Here is a 15,484-nt window from a genome sequence, read left to right on the forward strand (position 1 = left end):
CCATTTGACCCACTACAAATGTGAAGCTGAAGTATTTATCCATAAACTCTCAGCCCTCGCTGGCTGGGGTTGACCCTGGTGATGTCAAAGTGTAGTGCTGAGCCTTGCCCTCTACCAAGCTAGCCCCCATGCATCTCCAGAAAGCCCCAGACACAACGTGAGGCATTAGAGGGGAATGTGTAGAATCTGTCTCAAAGAGCTGGATGACCGAGAGCCTTCCTGCATCCCAATATTTCTCTCCTCTCTGCTCTCTCCCCCGCCTCACCCCTTAGGCACCCTGGCCTTGCCTCCGCCTCCAGAATAGATGAATCAGCAGGAAAACCTCTTGTCTGCCCAGAAAGTCGGAGAAAGATCGAGGCCCGGGGTGTCTCACTGCCCCTCCCACATAAACAGGCCCGGGAGTCTGGCTTTGGAGCAGCCTAGTTGAAGAGGCTGTATGTCTTTCTGAGCAAGCCAAGCGGAAAGAGGGGCGGGGTAGGGGTGGGGGGATAGGGAGGAGAAGTAATTAGTTTGATGAATCTTCTTTTTAAGCCGTTCTCTACATGGGGCTCTCACGGCGTTATAGGCTCAGTGATGCATTTCCTAAGTTTTATGAATCCTTAAACATGGGCCATTTTTCAAAAGAGAGAGGTGAAAGTAATCATGTGTCGGCACAAACCCTAGGTGTCCCCGGTCTGGAACAAGGACACCCGACGAGGGCCCCCAGGCCACAGAGGGCTTTGGAGAGTCCAGATGAGGTTTAAGTCGCCTTGCTGCCCACCCTGCTGCCAGAGGCAATGTGCATTCAGTATCCACGCATGCACCCCAGAGGCCTCTTCTGCATGGCCGCTGGTGTTGGGACGTGGGACTGGGGATGTAAGTCCCATGCGGTGCCATCCGCAGCCTGCTGTGAGGTGGGGCTTGGGACTGAGGCTCCTGTGGGGAGGTTTGTGTCAGTCAGTAGATCCTCCTCCATAGGCTGGTGGTGACACCTGCGGTGCTGCCTGTGGTGGGTTGCAAAAAATTGACCCCAGATCCTTCCCTGCCAACTGGTAGCACCCTCCCATACTGACCTTGGACTTGGTCATTGACCTGCTTTGGCAAGTCCTAAATGTCATGTAAGCTCTTAAAAAGTGCTTACATGATGGTGCTTGTCCACTTACTGCCCTTAGAATCTTCAGCCACCTGGTGAACAAGCCCAGGCCAGCCAGCTGGATGATGAGAGCTGTGGACCAGTTAGCCCTTTGCTCCAGCGGACAGGTGGCCCTCAGAAGCAGAACTTCCTTGGTGACCACTGGCCGAGGGCCAGGGATGGGAAGCAGTCAACAAAGGAAACTCCATTGAGCAGATCCCCACTGGGGGTATCTGGAGCCCAATGCTACTGGGGACCCCTGGGGGATAGTAGCACCTCATACCTCAGTTAGTCCCCCCACCCAGGATTGTAGGAGCCCCCTGATGATGCCCCATCTCCCTTCAGTGTTTGAGGACTTCCTGGAAGGCTGTCACCTCACCGCTAGCCTAACCCACGTGGGGACCAGTAGGCTCCAGAGGCCAGAGGAAGCCCGAAGGCCAAGAGTCACAGAGCCTGGCACGTACTAGGTGCTCAGTGAACATACATTCTCGCCCATCCCTCATTCTGCATGAGGGCGCCTTCTGAGCCCAGCCCAAATTACCTATGGTATACATGTGAGCTAAACAGATGGTGGTTGTTTTTTTTTTTTTTAAGACTGATTTATTTATTCCAGAGAGAGAGAGAGAGAGAGAGATTGAGAGTGCCAGCAAGTGAGCAGGGGGAGGGGCAGAGGGAGAGAATCTCTAAGCAGACTTCCTGCTATGCAGGGCTCGATCCCACGACCCATGAGATCATGACCTGAGCTGAAACCAAGAGCTGGATGCCCAAGCGACTGAGCCACCCAGGTGCCCCACAGCTAGTGCTTGTTTGAAGCCACTGTTTGGGAGTGTTTTGTGGCACAAGAAAAGCTAACTGACACAGTGTCTCAGCTTTTGGTGGTCCCCAGGAGGAGCCCTCACCGAGCTCCCCGTGGGGCTACCGCCATGTATTGTCAGGCTGATTCCCAGCCTCGGACGGTTCTTGACTTTGATGCTAATACTCTGCCAGCACAACCAAGTTCTTTTTCCACTCCCTTTGGGGGCTTTGGATTAATAGGACTAATGAACGGAACTCAAAAAGCTTTGATCTTCTTGTTTCTAAGTTGAGGTCAGCCTCCAGATTGAAAGTTCATTTTACTGGGTAGGGAGGCCTCCCTGGGGGGTTGAATTTAATGCCCTGGGGGTGGCTGGGTATTGGGCCAGTGCACAGGCTGGGTGGCAGGGCTGATGGATGTTATTCCCTCAGCTGGCCCAACCCAACATGTTCTAGACTCCATCCCTTGTCTCTATCTGCTGCCAGCCTGAGAAACACGGGGCCACCCCCCACTGCAGCCATCCAATAAGAGAAAACCCGGAACAGTAGGATCTAGAGAAATAACATGATCCTTTCCATCCTCACCTATGATGAGACACTGGTGTCTGGGGTCCTAAAAGCAATGGTTCCTTTGCCTCCCCCTTTCTCAGTGACTATAGTCTGTCTCACCTTGTCTTTAGGCTGTCCACAGAACTGCCAGCCCCCAGAATGCCCACTTCCTGGCTGAGGCCAAATTGACAATAAGGGCCACAGATCCTTTCTGAGCAAGGCTGACCTGTCCACTGGATAAGGGGTATGGGTCTGGCACTGCTGGCCTGTGCTGAAGGCATAGCCACTGTCCAGTAGCAGGGGCGGGGAGATGCCCTGGTGATGTCTGGTGGGCAGGCACATTTACCTGTGAGTGTCCTATGAGGAGACGCAGACGTGGTTGGTGAGCACTGGCCCGGAGCCCGGAGCACCAGCCCTGCCCATAAAAAGCCTGGCTCTGAGCCTTGTTCTCCCCTTTACCTTGCATAGGGAAGAGCCCCTGACCCAGGGAAGGGGGCCCGTCATGGGCACTAGGCCTCCACAGCATGTTCCAGGGAGATGCCCTCGCTTTGGAGTCCTCCCAAGCTGCATGTTTGTGGGAGAAATGGCGGAAGCCAGAGGCAGGCCTACCTCCTGAATAGCTCCCGGGGGGCTGGGAGGGCAGGAGGCAGGAGTAGGAGGGAAGGTGCAAACCTTCCTCAGACGGAGGCTGATTCCTACCACAGAGGTCACATTGCCAGGGCTGCCTGATTGCATCACACATAGTGACAAAAAAGGTGAGGCGTATGGGTGAATGAATAGGTTCACGTGCGCGCATGCCTGTGTGTTTTTATGTGTGCGAGAACATGTTGTGTATGTGTGAATGTGGGTAATTTATGTGTTGTGTGCAGATGTGTTTCTGTGTGTGTATGTTGGCATGTGTCTGTATTTGTGTACACATGTGCATGCACGCGTGTGCCCATCCATGCTGTGACATCTCTGGCACCAGGGGAAGACTCATTGGGGGCCCCAGTCAGAACTCTCTAGGCCTAGGTAAAATCTGGAGGGTGAGTTCATGAGTAATTCTTTTGCACCCTCGATTCACACACGGGGGCTCCTGCCTTCTGATCCCCTCACCTTTGTCACTCCCACCCGTATCTCTGCTACATCACTGCTGGCCAAGGGTGGGGGAACCCAAGTGCCAGGATCTCCACTGCTACTAATATCACCTGCCCCACTCCCACTCCCCAAAGCATCAGGATGGTGGGGCAGCCGAACTGCCACATCCTGGGGTTACCCAACTTGCCTGCGGAATGAGGGGTGGGCAAGGACGATCTTTACTGAGCACCTAGCGCATGCCAGGCTCTGAGACTCTTGGCCCATGACCGCGTGCCCTCCCCTTGTTTCCTGGGGTCCACTCCCAAATATCCTACTAATATTCACACCCTTATCTCAAGGGCTATGTTTGGGGGCCGAGACAAGGCAAGTGCTTTATCTGATGAGTTGGGACAAATCTGGGCCCAGGGGGCTCCCCCCCCTTTCTAGGTCCCCTCTTGGAGGTGGCCTGCCAGAAAAAGCAGAGCATCTCAGCTCACCATGGTCTTCAGTTCCACCTGGAGCCTAGTAGGTCGGATCAACGCCAGAGCGAGTGTCAGCAAGACAATTGCTGTGACAGATCGTGAGCCACATCTACCAGATAGCCTTTTCTGTAATAAAGGACATTCTGAGCCCTACCTTTCGGACTTCTGTGTCCATTTCTCAATCGGTCGGGAGGAGAAGAAAAGAGCGTTATTAATGGACCCTCCTGAAACCCCAACATCTATCACCGTATTCCCACAACCAGAAAGTGCCAGGAATATCACAGGGACTCATTAATATTTGCTGAATGGAAAAAAGTGACAGAACGAGATTCAAACCCACGTCTGTCTTCCTCCAAGGCTGTGTCACTTTCCATCCCGTCCAAGGGAGGAGGGCTTGGAGAAAGACTGGGGGTGCCGAGGGAGCGTCCCAGTGGCCCTTGACGCCTGGCTCTCCTGCCCTTGTGCAGAGAGAATGTTCTCCGTGGGCCACAGCTCAGGGGCGAGGTCAGCCGTTCTGCCCCGGGGAGGCCAGGGCTTGGCCGGCGAAGTGCAAATCCCCGCGCATTACCCTGCCAGCCCTGTCTAATCACAGCCTTGTGTGTTTTGACTGAGAAGCTCTACCTGCCTCTCGGGATTGATGTGAAGATTAATGCCTGTTTAGCAAATTACAGCTTCCCCATCACCTCCTGCTCCTGGGAGAGAAGGAGCCTTAGAAACGGAAAATAAAAACAAACCTCACCGCCCCGTGTCAAGGCTTGGCCGTGGCAGTGACAGCTGGGCCCAAGTAACAGAGCAGGGAGGCTTAGCAAGGCCAGGTGAGCTCTGGGGCCCGCCGGGGCGAAGGCTGGGGGAATGCCGAGCCCACCCTCAGGCTCCGGGCCGCACGGGGGGCTGATGGAGAGCGTGGAATGACGCAGGGTCTTTCTGGAAAGACAGCCGAGGGCAGCTTGTGGCCAGGACCTGTCTCCTCCGAAGGCTACAGCATCGGGGGAGAGCGGGTCCTGTCCACACCAGGGAGGGAACAGTCTGCCCCTCTCCGGGGCTCTTTCTGCCACCCACCTTCCTTCCCAGAAACTCCAAGGGAGAACCTGGGGGGTGATGGTGACTTTTGCTCAGTTCGAGGTGCCCGAGCAGTGGAGGTGGACATCGCGGTGAGTGATGCGCCAGCCGGTCCCGTGCACAGAAAGCCGAGAGGGAAGGCGCGGGCACAGGTCTGAAGGGCGCAGGTGTCGCGCTGCCCAGCTGTCCCCGGCCCGTGTGGGTGCCAGCGGAGCCGGGGGACCTCTGGCCGAACACCGCAGGGCTGGGAAACTCCTGCCTCGGCTCCCTGGCGCCCTCCCCGAGGCCGGACACTCGGAGGCAGGCGTGTGGAACCCGGTGGCCCGTGGCGGGGATCGTTTTCTGGATGCCGCTCCCTTCCCTTGCCCTCCTCGTCCCCACACCCCCAGCTCCACTCCGTTCCTCCAAATAAACCAGTTCTGCTCACATTTCCCAGTCTGCTTCTGAGGGAGCCCAAAGTAGGTCAGGATGGAGAGGAAGAGAGGGGGAGTCTGGAACACACTGGAGGGGGAGAGTACACAGACCTGGTGGCTACCGCTCACACAGAAGAAAAAAGGTGTTATGTTCACGTCCATCACGTTTTCAAAAAGCCTCCAGACTCCACCCTCCCTCCCTTATGAACAGTCTGTTCTTCCAGAACAGCAACAATGTGCTAACAGAACCTAGCCATCTGCGAGTGCAAAGATTTCCCCTGATAGGCCTCCGGGCTGGCCCACCCCCCTTGGCCCTGCCCCGCCCTACCTTGCCCTGCCCTACGCTCCCCTGCCCGGCCCTGCCTGGAAAGTCTCTCCGGCTGCCACGTGCTGCTGACGCCCCCCTGGGCTGCGCTCGGGGCGAGGTGGGCACCCAAGGGCTGGGGAGACAGCCTTCCTTATGGTTAAGGGGCCCCACCCCTCACTTCCTCCACCCCTGCACCCTCTCACACACATGTCAGGGATCTGGGGGTTGATGGTGACTTTTGCTCAGTTCGAGGTGCTCCTTCTGCAAGAGGGGCCCTCTGGGTTGCGTGGTCCTTGACCACCTGAAGGACAGATTTTTTTTTTTATTTTATTTATTTATTCATGAGAGACACACAGAGAGAGGCAGAGACAGGCAGAGGGAAAAGCAGGCTCTCTGTGGGGATCCCAATGCGGAACTCGATCCCAGGACCCTGGGATCATGACCTGAGCCAAAGGCAGACGTTCAACCACTGAGCCATTCAGGTGCCCCTGAAGGATAGATTTTAAGGGGCCTCCATCAGGACTGGCTGTGGTTGGTTTGGAGGACTTTTGATTGCTTTTTATTTCCTGGTCTAGTCCCATCCCACAGCTCTGTTCCAGAGGTCACTGGGGGAAGAAATGGAAAATCCGGGTAATTCTGCTAATGAGAAGCCTCTACCCTGTGGCTGTCTCTTGATAAGATGGTGCTTTGAAAGAGCCGGTCTGGGCTAGGGGCTGAGCGAGGAGAGGCCAGTGGGCTTCAGGGAGCACTCAGGTTGCAGCTGAGCAACTCAGCCTGTTCCCAGGGGTCCCCAGAGGTATCTTTATTCCACCTCCTTGCCATAGGACCAGGATGAGAGAGGGAGCTTGAGTAGGTGCTCCCTGGCGGGGTGGTGGGGTGGAAAGGGCCATGGAGGGAGGGATGGGGCAAAGATGACCCCTTGGGTGTGCCAGGGCTGTGCCGTATGCCATGTCATATAACTCTCAGGTTAACCCTATGCGTGGGGATCTGCTATCTCCATATCACAGATGGGGAAACTGAGTCATTCTACCTAGGCCAACAAAACCAAGAGGTGAAGAAGCCAGTCTTGCCAGGCCTTCCTGGCTTCTGAGCACACACCCATGCTTTTTGCACAAAATCTTACACTGCCCCTTTGGGGGTCTGAAGAGCCAGATACCAGGTCCTGCAGTGGATGCCAGCGGAGCTGCAAGTTGCCTCACATTTTGGAAGCTCAGTGGCCTCGTCTATGAAGGAAGGCAAGCTGGACTCCCTTAAGTCTTTTGCTCCTAACCCTGGATGTGCAGAAGGTTCTATGGGCTGGCCGATATATGGCCCAACAGTGGGCCAGAGGTGCAGGCCCCAAGTGTGGGCTGGGCATTATTTCTAGGGATTTGAGGTGGCTGGTTTCTGATGGATGAGCCTGTTCTATTGGGAGTCCAGCTCCCCCCATCCCCCAATCCCAGACGTACCTGTATCAGCCGTCTGTGAGGCTGACTCTATCAGGCCAGGTTCCGGGCACATGGAGATTCCAGTTATCTGCTTCTGCATAATAAATGACTCCAGTCCTGAGTGGCTTAAAACAACTGTTTTATGATATGCTATCATTTCATGGGTCAGGAATTTGGGTAGGGTTTGACTGCGCAACTTTTGCCCTCAGTGCATCGAGGGAGGTCTCTCTGGTATTCAGCTGACAGTTGGATTGTTCTGGAGTCTTCACTCAGATATGTAAGAACCTTGGCCGGGACGGCCAGCAGGCTAGGCTTGGCTCAGCTAGCTCTGTTAATCAGAGTGGTCTTCCCAGCACATGGTCTCGGGGTCCTTGGTCTTCTCAAGTACCTAGGGCTCCAAAAGTGGGTGTTCCAGAACCAGGAGGAAGCTGCATGACCTCTTATGACTCTAAAGCCTCAGAGGTTACATGGGGGTGCTTTAGCCACCCTCTCTGGGCTGAAGCAGTCACAAGCCTGTCTACATTCAGGAGAAGAAGCCATAAACCCCATCTCTCATTGGAAAGAGTGCCAAAGAATTAAGTGTCATAATGGCCCAGCTGTCCAAGTTTGCACTCAGCCCTCCATGCCCCCACTTCTTCTTCCATACTCCTTCTCCTCTGCCCCCAGCCACACTCCAACCAATCCAGGCAGCCAATGCTCACCTCTCTCAGGAATGAGCTGAAACACTCATTCATCATTAATTGTCAGAATCTTCACGTGTTACTCCCCTGAGAGGTATTTTCACTTGAAAACTGTGGCCTGAGAATGGCGTGGCATAACCAAAGGAATGCATTGCTAATAGTGGAATTTCAGGCATTTACCACAGGCCAGTAGGGGATATATTTTTCGGCCAAGGGACTTTCCTGGTGCAGACAGCTGGCTGTTCAGTCTACCCGGAGCCCATAAATACCAAACTGTAATCACTGGGGCTCTGAAGGCAGCCTGGACAGTAGCTTCCACACTTCCACACGATCGTTCCCCAGCCTGTACTGTGAATCAGCACCCAGATGATGCAGAAGGGGAGGGGGAGATGTTTCTGGGTCATTCTGGTGGCCAGCTCAGAGCTACACAGATTTAGTGCTCCACAGTGTAAAGGGGCGAGAATAGAGTGGTGTGTGTGAAATTCAAGTTTGTTTGAAAGTTAGAATATTTATGTAGCATTGGCTCCCTTGGAGCATCCCACCTTCTTTTCCTTATTTTATTTCTTAGCACTAACCTGTATGTTAGAAACTAGGCTAACTTCCAGTAGGGTAGGGAAAACTGGCAGCACAACTCCTGCTACACACACACACACACACACACACACACACACACACACATTCTCTCTCTCTCCCTCTCTCTTTCTCTCTTTCTTTGTATCTCGCCAGAACTTTATCTTATTAGTTTCTTTGTTGGCTTTAGCCTGATGTCAGGATAAAGTGGGTATGGTCAGTGTACTTCAGTTTTTCAGATAAATTTCAGAAATTCCCACACAGGTTTCTTTTAACATCCCTCCCTGCCGCCAACCTTTTTTTTTTTTTAAGATTTTATTTATTTTAGAGAGATAAAGAGAGTGCATAAGGGGAAGGGTAGTGGGGGAGGGAGAGGGAGAGAATCTCAAGCAGATGCTGTGCTAAGTGCAGAGCCCAACACAGAGGCTCGAGCTCAGGACCCTGAGATCATGACCTGAGCCAAAACCAAAAGTTGGACGCTTAACCAACTGAGTCACCCAGGTGCCCCTCCCCAACCTTTTTAAACCAAAGCTCACAGTACCTAGTTTCAGGAGGAGGGGTAAAGAGATACCTGGGAGGTTTTGAAGGGAGGCAACAAAGACATTATGGGTACCTTTAAGTGAGCACTTACTATGTGCAGGCACCATTCTGAGTGTTTTCCATGTTTTAGCTCCATTTATCACAATAGCCTGGAGGAAGGTGCCAGAATGATCCCTTCCAGACAAATGAGGATTCTGAGGCATGGAGGAACCAAGTAAACATACCAAAGGCACAGAACGGGAAGCAGCAGAGGTGAGACTTGAACCCAGGCCTTCTATTTCTAGTGCCTGTTAATACACTAGACCACATGTTGATTCTGGTCCCGTGCCTTTGGCCTGTACTTCTGGGATAAATTCAGATCAAATTTAGGCCAAGGGTGATCTCAAATAGGCGAGGGGGCCTTGTGTTGTCTGGTGAGAAGGAAGTAACTCAGAAAGCTGGTTTGGTGAGTATGACCGAGGGTGGGTCTGCTTTTGAAGGGTGAGGGGCTCTGGACTGCTGGAAAAAGAAAACTAAAGCCCCTCATTGCAAAACTCAGGAGAGGAGTTTGGATGGTAACAATAGTGACATTTGCTCAGGCCTCTTTACCCCTTACACCTTGTGGACCCTATAGCCATAATGGGGGCTCCACGGGCCTTGTTTTAAAGACCAAATGCTTCCAGAAACATTCCTCCCAAGCCACACAAAGGCTGCTTCATGTCATTAACTCTGGAAGGGCTGGGCCCCTGGTGTAGGCCCATGCTCTCTGGTTTAGCAGAGCAGAGGGCTTCTGACCAGACTTCCCTGTGCAGACAGTATTGGTGTTGGGTTTGGAGCTACTTACAGGAGCCAAGAAATCTGACATCTGGTCACAGCTTTGCTGTAACTTGCTGGGAGATCTTGGGCCTCTCACTTATCTCTCTCTGAGTTTCTGTTTCTTCATCTAGAAACTTGCATTATTTGACCTCCAAGCTCCTACCAGCCCTGAAATCTTATGATTCTGAGATGAATCATAAATGTGAGTCAACAGAACCTCCCAAACCCAAGGATCAATTGAAGCCGGAGAGGGTAAGGAAGCATAGAGGGAAGAAGTCGACCTAAGATAGTTTGGGAACAAGACAGGTAGATGAAGTTGTGGTATTTTCTGTCTGTGGAAGCATTGTACCCACCGAAACACCTCTCTGTTTTATGGGATTATGAGTCAAAACTCCTTTGATGGAGACAAATCTCTCATTGCATAATGATTTTCATTCAGAAAGATTTAAATGCAAACCCTCCTGGGAGAGAGAATTTTTTTCATTGACTTAAATTTATACTAAGATGTAAATGGCTGACACAAGATTCATTCCAGGATGGGAGCCTGGGTTTCAAAGGATGGGAGCCTGGGTCTTGTGGCCTGAAGATAGAGAGCCCCAAAGGGCAGGGGCTATAAAAGAGTTCAATAACGTGATAATCTACAGCCCAATGTTGCTTTCTCCACCACCACGACCCCAGTCTCCCCACTTCCCCCTTCTGACGCAGGAGCCACATTGGTGAGATTTCTGGTTTTGAGAACCAGAGGACAGAGGAGAGGCCGATCAGGCGGAGGTGCTGGGGAGGTCCCTGGAGGAACCGTGTCTGCCAAGCATGCCTTGTGCCCAGGTAGCTAGCCAGAAAGATGACCTTGTTTCCTCAAGGGCTGGGAAGGAAGACACAGTGCCCGGCTGGCCTGGAGCCCAAGGCTGAGGGGCACACGGAGGGAAGCCAGGATGTGCTGAGCTGGCAGGCCAGGCCCTGCCCGTGTGCAGCCCTGAATACATTTTGTGCCTCTGATGTCCTCACCTTGTAGGAAAGTAGTAGCTTGTGTTCTAACCAGCTGTCCCTGTGTGTGATGGTTCACATGATTTACTAAAGGGGGAGAACATTTGTTTCTTAACACAGACGTCCGGGAGAGCCTCTGTGATGAATGGCAGAGGATTCAGCACGGAGGCTGCTGGGAGCACTGGCCCTGGTGGCAGCCACGATGCTCTGAGCCCTGGAGACGGAAGGAAGAAGGGGCCAGTCCAGGGCCCCGAGGGGAGACAGGGCCACGACTGGAGGAGGCCCTGATAAAAGGCCATCCCTCCTCTAGTCGTGGCCCTTTATCCTCACGTTCTGTCTGTCCAGACCCATGTGGGGGCCCTCGGCCACCGGCACGTCGGAGGCCTCTGTAGCGAGCCAGCGGCCGTGGGGGCCTGCGGCACACGCGGGAGTCAGGCCGCATCTCCTAACTGTGGCGAGTCACTCAAGCTGCGTTTCTTAGTTTCCCCACTTAAGAGGCAGGAACAACTTATGCTGTTGTGAGGCCTGGTGTGAAGATGCATATCCAGCACTCAGTACACGCTCAGTGCTCAACAACCAATGGCCACTGCGACTCGTTCTCCCCCACCCCACCCTGACCCCCACAGGAGGTGACTTTCTCTGGGATTGGGTGGTGTGTCCCGTCCCTCCTCCTCCTACCCCCTTCCTCAGCCCTTGCCCCATCCTTTGGCTTCTATCCCTTACCTTTTGATCCTCTGCACTCACTGGGAAACCCTGGCTTTGCCGTGTCTCCCAGGGTCATGGGGCTCACCCAGCCCTGGGTGATGCTCAGGGTGGCGGGATGGTCTCCGAGCGATACTGCTCTTGAGGGAGCACTCTGGCTAGCACCCAGGGCTTTGAAGGCATCTGGAGGCTGAGGTTTGACCTGAGCCCTCTGCCAGGGCAGTTGTCTGTTGGCACTGGGGCTGGGGAAGATCCTGATAGGATGGTGAGCGTAGCCGGACCCCAAGCTCCAGACACTTCCAGTCTCCACAGCAGTGGCAAGTACTGAGATGAGCAATTGCCTGGCAGGTGTCAAGGGTATGCCAAGCCTGGCTGATGGACGGGTGTGCCGCTGGGGATGTAGAGGGGTGGGTGGCAGCGGGGCCCCAGGCCCCAGGAGGGGAACTCAAGAGTCAGGGTTCCGGAGGCATGCAGAAACTGAGGCGGCCCTCCAGTCCCTTTGGAAGTAGCCCGGGGATGGAGTGGGCAGCATGGAAACAGGATGCCCTCCAGAAGCCCGCATCCAAGGCAGGGGCTTGGTCGTGAAGATTTGTTTCTGGAGAACTGGGTTCAAAGTAGGAGGTGACAGAGCTGGCCTGAACCACCAGCAGCTTCATGACCCCCCTGTCCCCTGCTTCACCCAGTGTTGATGGCACCGCATAAGGGCAAGAGCTTTCTGATGGCGGATGGAGGTGGACCTCTCAGTAAAGACAAGAGCTGGAACAGCTCCAGGTGCACGATGCGTGCTTAATAAATAACCATCAACGCTGGCAGCGCAGAGAATTTATCGAGAAGCACTGCGGTGATGTCACCTTTACCAGCAGACAATTCCGTGGTTTTTATTTTGTTCCCCCGAGCCAAGGCCATTAGGGGCTATAGCACTCCGGCTTGGGAGCTCCACGGACAGCGCAGAGAAACCTGGGTTCTCATGATGCCCAATTTGCCCATCCTGGGTTTTGTGGTTACGCTTGCAGCACGAAAGAAGGATTCTTCTGCAGCAGTATCATTTCAACAGCACAAGAATAAGAGCAAGGGACCATCTCCAGCCTCCGATTTATGAAAACAATAGCTCAAGTTTATGGTATTAACCGTGAGCACCGGCATTTCACTTCTTCCCTCCACACATGTATACACGTGCACACACATGCGCAGACACACAAACACAAATACTCACATATGGACATATGCATATAGAAGTACATGTGTATATACACATATACATTTACAAAAATGCACACATGTGTAAACACATAAATACACACGTATATAAACACACTCACCAACACACATATAAGTACACTGCGTATAAATACATGCACATACATATAAATACACACACCAATACACATATATAAATACACACGTAAATACACACATATATAAACACATATGTCTATACAAACATATAAACACACCTGTAAATATACACACATCAACACACACACATAAAAATACAGACATACATCCAAACGCCAAATACAAGTACAAACTCACAGACAGGCACACAGAAACACAGACACACAAATTCAGAGACACCCATGGACACCTACCATTCGCATCTCTATGGAAATGTAGAGTTTTGGTTTGGAGAAGAAAAGCAGACTAGGACAACCTGCTCTTTAGGAAGTAACTGTGGTTGGAGCCTCTCACTGGTATTGAGATAAAAACTCTTCAGTCCAGCTCTGGCAGCTTCCAGATCTTTTCTGGACTCCATGGGATGAAGGGAAGGGAGATGGGCCTCTCTGGGCCCTGCCGGGCTCTGCATTCCCAGACTGCAGAGGGAGTGGGCTCTTGGTAGACGTGAGCTGGGGTGCTGGCAGCAATAAATTTTTTTAAAGATTATTTATTTATTTATTTATTTGAGAGAGAGCACGAGCACGGGGGAGGGGCAGAGGGAGAAGGAGAAGCAATCCCCCTGCTGAGCAGGGAGCCTGATGCGGGGCTCCATCCCAGGACCCCGGGATCATGACCTGAGGGGAAAGCAGATACTTAACCGACTGAGCCAGCCAGGCGCTCCTGGCTGCAATAATTTACAGTAAAAATAAAGCCTTGCCGTCACAGTGGCAAAAGAGAAGACTCAATCAGGACCTGTGCTTCTGTTGAACTGGGAGAAATGCACGTGCCAGTAAGGCTGACAGCAGAACCACGGATGGTACGAAATCTCAGTCTGTCCCGGGGTCCTACCCACAATATGCATTCTGGCTTGCTTGGTCTTGCATTTCCAGGATGGGAGAGGAGTTGTACCACTCAGGGTTTGGTATGAGAAACACAAATTGTTCCAGGAGTGCCTGGCTGGCTCAGTCAGTAGAGCACAAGACTCTTGAGCTCCAGGTTGTGAGTTTGAATCCCATGATAGGTGTAGAGATTACTTAAGAAAGAGACAAACAAGCAAACTGCTCCAGTTATTTTAAACAGAAAGGGATTTAAGACAGGAAAGTTGGTGCTTATGGGATCATTACAAGGTGTGTTCATTCCCTGAAACCACCATACCAAATGACCATAGACCGAGTGGCTTAAAACAAGAAATGAATTCTTTCCACCATTCTGGAGGCCAGAAGTTTGAAATCAAGGTGGGGCATGCTCCCTCTGGAGGTTCTGGAGGAGCTTTTGTCCCTCCCAGCTTCTGGTGGCTGTTGGCATTTTCTGGGGCTGTGTCACTCCATCCTGCCTCTGTCTTGATGTGGCTTTCTCCTCTCTGTGTTTTCTCCTCTCCCGTCTGCTATACAGGCTCCCGTCATTGGATTTGGCTCCCAGCTAGGTAATCCAGGATGATCTCATCTCAAGAGCTCAACTTAATTACATCTGCAACAACCCTTTTGCCAAGTAAGGTCCCATGTATAGGTTCCAGGGGTTAGGACATGGACATAGCCTTTGGGAGGCCACCATTCAGCCCATGACAGAAGGGCTGTTGTGAGAACTCTAGGCTGGATTTCCAGGAATGACTCCCAGAAGCCTTCAGGATTGGGGCTGGGATCCGCCATCTTTGCCACACGCAGGGAGGCCAGGAGGCACCAATGGAGTAGCCATGTTTAAAAACCCACAGCCATGAGCCTGGTATCCGGAAGCAGGATCTCCTGCTCCAGCAACTGCTCTGGACACTGACAGAACTGGTGAGTGGACACTGGAATGCTGCTTCAGAAAATCCCATGTCTCTTCAGCCCATCAGCTGTCCGGCAGAGTTGACCACACACAGTAGACGGCTGTGGGGACATCTTGTTTGTTGTACAGCTAGCATTCACTCGTTTAATTTCTAAGAAAACCTTCTGATTTTCATTGCGGAAGCCACTCCATATCAGCTATGGTTGTGTAACTAACTATCCCCAAACTTAATGACTTCAAACAGTAACCCCTCATTCTTTCTCATGGATCCATGAGTTAACCAGGCTCAACTGGGCAATGCTTCTGCTTCTCCCAGTGTGTGGAGGCCCAGCTGGTCTGCACTGTCCAAGACGAGTCCTGCCACACAGCTGGCGGTTAGTCCTGGGTGCTGGCTGGGAGATCAGCTGGGGATATTGGCCAGAGCTCCTTGACTCTCCCCAACACGGGCCTCTCCACATGGCTTCCTGATAACATTCCATGAGGGTGTATTCCAAGTACGCAAAAGCATAATCCACAGATTTCCTAAGACCCAGCCTTAAAATTTAGTGTTATGTCTATCATACATTCTTGGTCAAAACAAGGCATAAGGTTGGCCTAGATTCAAGGCGATGGAAAATGGACTACATGTCTCAATGGCAGAGTGGCAGGAGTGGCAGTGACCCAGCTGTAATTCACTACTCTCCCCTAACAATTCTCAAGCCATGTGGTTCTGGTGGAGACGACAACCCTACCTGGAGTGGCCAGTGACTCGTGTCTGGCCCATCAGAACATCTTTCTCCCCAGCATCAGTGACCGGATGACGGATGGCCACATGATCCAAGTCAGGCCAGAATGGCAATTGGACTCGCTTTGGGGACTTTTGTTAGAATTCTCAGAAAA

The sequence above is a fragment of the Canis aureus genome, chromosome X (assembly GCF_053574225.1).
Source record: "Canis aureus isolate CA01 chromosome X, VMU_Caureus_v.1.0, whole genome shotgun sequence".
Taxonomy (NCBI): Eukaryota; Metazoa; Chordata; class Mammalia; order Carnivora; family Canidae; genus Canis; species Canis aureus.